The following is a 4,583-nucleotide window of genomic DNA, read 5'->3' on the forward strand; positions in this document are numbered from 1 at the left end:
TATAGATACAAAGTAGATCTAATAATAAAGAAGAAGTTTCAGTTTGACGTTATATTTGTGCAATATTTCTGGATGATGAGTAATTAAATTACTTATAATTAACGCATTATATGGCTGTATTACAATGGATCTATCTAGTAATTCCAACCTATTTTTTGTCTCTAGTGGTTTATTCGTATTAGTAACTTGTGGCATTCTTTTCAAGTTCGTCTCATTGACGTCAGTAATTAAATGGACTAATTTAAGACACATTAATTTAAGAATTTCTTAGTTCTCTGTTTTTAGTAAGAGAAATGCAAGACATAAAAAAACATAATAAACAGGTTCTGGAAATTAGTTCTAGTGCTTAATATGCAATTATTTGCACAAAACATACACTCTCAGAAAAATTGTAACCAGATTATAACCAAAGTTTAGACGTATATGACTCTACCGGTTTGGTTATAATCAACACCGGAATGGTGTTAAATTGTATTGTCTTCAGCGCGGTGTTAATTATCACCGCAACGTATACCAACCACACCATAATGTACTACGCGTGCACAAAATTCCTGTAGTATTCCTTTACTTCATTGGTGATGATTAACACCGTTATGGTGACCGACTAGTTTTACGCGGTGATGTTTATAACCGGTATGTTGTAAATGATTAAGGTTACGGTGACGATTTTGCTTGAAAAATACGGTTTTATTTGATTTAATATTAAAATCCCATTGCTACTACATAAACAGATTAATAAAATTCATTTTAAATGGTTAATTACACAGTGTACTAATACTATACAAAATTATTCTAATAAATTTAAATAAACTAGAGGTGTTGACGAGCAGATACAAAATTCCCATTAGCTTTACAATTTTGCATAATTTCCATGCAATCATGAATTACTAAATCTTTTACATTAATAAGACTAAAACTATCATTGCAATGTGTTACTCTATATGAGAAATAGTGACGGTCACAATATTCAACCTGTAAGTTTTGAACAAGAAAAAAACAATTATTGTCATCAGTGAGCATAATTTCAGAAATAACCCCAAATTTAGGGAATTTATCTCCCATTCCAACACAGACCACAAAATTTAATTTATATATATAATATCTGAACGAAATCTTATTAGATGTAAAAATTTCAGTTTGCAAGTTGCATTACTCGAAGCCTGAAATTTTTCTAAGCAGCTCAACGATATCAAACGAGTTTGAAAACTGTGAAAGTTTTGCACAAAATATCTTGTCGGCTTTGATTTCACCATGTGAAATGTTGCGAAACATAACAGAGCTATATTGTTGATGCCGCATTGACAAAGAGTAGCAAATATTTTTAAAGTTTTTAATATTGTTTGCTAACTGAGAAAAATAATTATGTTTCCCTTCAAACCTCATGGTCCAAAGAGAAACCAGCGGCCCTGACTGCCTAATTACGTACGAATAGTGACACATAAAATGATGTTTAGGAATTAACCGATTTTCCGGGAAAAGTTTCAAAAATAACGAATGATGTGTATATATTAATTCGTCCAGTTTAATCAGACTCGCCTGGGAAAATTGTCTGCAAAAAACTATGCTTAAAATTTCCAAAAGCTGCAAAATCAACTCCCAAAATTTTTTTTGCTCAATAGATGATACTAAATCCCCCAATATAATTGGTAAATGGCGAATTAGGCACCATGCTTGTGCAGCTTTTTGCCCAATTTTGTTGCCAATTGAGTCAAGCTTAATTGAACTTGGTCTATTCTTAGCTTCCAAATATCCAAAATTATACGCCGAAACACGTTGATTTATAATTTCTAAACTAAAACATTTCAATGTGATTAATTTTTGTAAAACGAGTTTCATCTCATAAGGAATTACACCCTCCAACAAGTCATGCATTATGTCGACTGTGGGAGAGTCAAGAAAGTGGAAATACTCAAGTTCATTAAATACGCATGAACGCTGTACCCCAAAACTTTTATCAGATAAGTGTTGCGCGTAATTAGACTAAATCCTATAGCAGGTGGATCACTTGGTAGTTAGTACAGCTACGTAGTCAAAAACAAGTTTTGAAATCTGAAGTTATGGTGGGATAAGGTAAATATATCTGGCTACGTGTCCCTAAAATTTCATGAGTTATCGTCCAAAGAAAAATTTCATATACCATTTCAAAACGAGTAAGTCGAGAAACGGTTTTTTAGTAAGTACCAAAATCTGAGCAAGAAGCACTCCAAGAAGGCCTGACTACATTTCAACGGAGAAGGGTTCGGCCGTGTAAAAATTAAAACTTACATAAAAAAGTATGGAGAATCCGAAAATGTAAACTTCGAATGACCACCATTTGAAAAAACCATCATATCGACCCCTCAAAACTTAAAAACGATTAAATCTTTTTTTGAAAATTATCCATCCACGTCGGTGCCTGATGCGGCCATGAAGTCGAAGATTAATACAAACCACTTGTATCATATTAAGGCCTATAAAATGGGGGTCAAAGGGCATGCAAAGAAATTTCCAGCAAAACATATGGGAACTGAAGAATAAATGGTGATCGCACGACCTACGAAGCTTTACAACAAAAGTTTACCAAAAAAGTTTGTCATTCACGACGAGTCCTGCGTCCTTAAAAACATGGTAGAAACTCCGGGAAGGCAATTTTTTCAGGGGAAATATATCTCTCAACCGAAAACCGAAGAGAAATTAAAATAGTTTTCGAAATTTCTCAAAAAATCTCAGGTTTGGTTGGCGTTGTGCCAATTTGGGCATGTTTCAGACCCCTCAGCTCACTGGGGCTGTGAGGACGCACAGGTTTATTTTCGGAAATGTGTGATAGCCCGTCTAATTCCTCTCATAAAAGAGTATCATAAAATATAAAATGTAATTTTTTGGACCGACCATGGACCAATTCACAATCCAACAACTATCAAGCAAGAAATCGAAAAAAAATTCAGTTTGACGTCGAAATATGGAAACCTCAAATACATCCCTCATCTTCGCTAAATAAAAAAATGTCGGCTATTTGTAAGAAGAAATACTCCCAGCTTTGTGAAACAGTCGATACTTTAACAAAATTTTTATTCCGGTGGCTGAAAATGAGCAATGAAGTTGCAAAGTCTTCCGGAAAAGCATTAATGGCGGGCGCGACAAAAAACAAGAAGTGCGAATTGGATAATGGATTAAGGTCTTCTTTCGCCACTGATCCCCCACGGCCATCATATTTAACATTGAAAGAATTCGAGGGGAAAGACACTTCAACTAATGAATGATTTGTATTTATTCACCACAATCTGCGACCGGTTTCAAAAATTTTCTTCAGGCTGGTGACAAAAATATATATAAAAAAATAATAATATATCGACAAAACTTGACAAAATTATAAGTTAAAGTAAAAATAATATACCTAGTGTGAAAGCAAGTGACTCAATAGTATAAAAAAATGAGTGTGTAGTATTGTGAGTTTCTACAAAAACATAAATAAAAATAAGGTACATAAATACATGAGAGTGTTGCTGCTATTAAATATAAAGTAAATTTACCTGGTTTAATTAGTCTCCTTGTATTAAATAAATAAGTACATTAAAAATCACAGTTTTCTTTAAAATAGGATAAATACTCTTAATTGGAGGCAAAAATAATAATACATTGGCTGTAAGAGAGAACAGAAACTGTGGCGTCTTTATTTAACATGTGTAAGTATTAGTTGCTGTACTGGTATGCATAACATTGCATTGCTGTTTCATAGAATTTACCTTCTTATAACTAAAATTTGAGATTTGAAAAATCACTTTTGACCATTTACACGCCAAAATGCCAAGTGATCCACCTGCTATAGGATTTAGTCTAGTTTTATTCCTAATAGTCATTTGCGAATGTCTGAAAACTGTTTGCGCTTCATTTTTGCTTGTGCAACATATTCTGCCATAATAATGGGAACTAAAACATTCTGAAAACCCAAGAAGTGAATTAGCTCCCAAATTGTCAAATACAATTGTACTCACACTACCAAATATTTGACCTATTCCGGTAACATTTATTTCGACACTTTCTAAAATTTTAATATCTGGAATGTTATGTTTAAATATGGCATTTATTCCATACTTTTTAGCATCCTCGGAATAAAATAATGCTAATAAATTGATTTTACTTAATTGAGAATTGTAAAAATCTGGAAAATTCCTTAAAACAAAATAAATACCTCCAATTTTGTGCACCCCCCGTTTTGATCCCAGCGGATTAACGGTTTCAAAATCATCATAAAAAATCTGAATCTGCAAAGCTGTTGGATTTTGCGCAAACAATTTGTTATTTTTATAGGAATTAGAATCTTTAAACCTGAATATTGTCCTACTCTAGAATTTGTGTTGGACTTGAAATATTTAAAGTACACGGGTAACGAAATTATTCTCTCTAAACTTTTAAGGAGAGGAACATACATAAACGTGTCCTTTATAATAACTTGATGTTGTTTAAAATCCTTGAATTTTGTGTCAATTCTACTGACTAAAGTAATTTCTCGTGGCAGAATTATTTTGTCATTTAATTCATAAAGTTTCTGCCTTTTATAAACTGACTTCACTTTTTCAAAAGCGTTAAGTAGTGATTTTGTTTTA

The sequence above is a fragment of the Folsomia candida genome, unplaced genomic scaffold (genome assembly GCF_002217175.1).
Source record: "Folsomia candida strain VU population unplaced genomic scaffold, ASM221717v1 Fcan01_Sc046, whole genome shotgun sequence".
Lineage (NCBI taxonomy): Eukaryota > Metazoa > Arthropoda > Collembola > Entomobryomorpha > Isotomidae > Folsomia > Folsomia candida.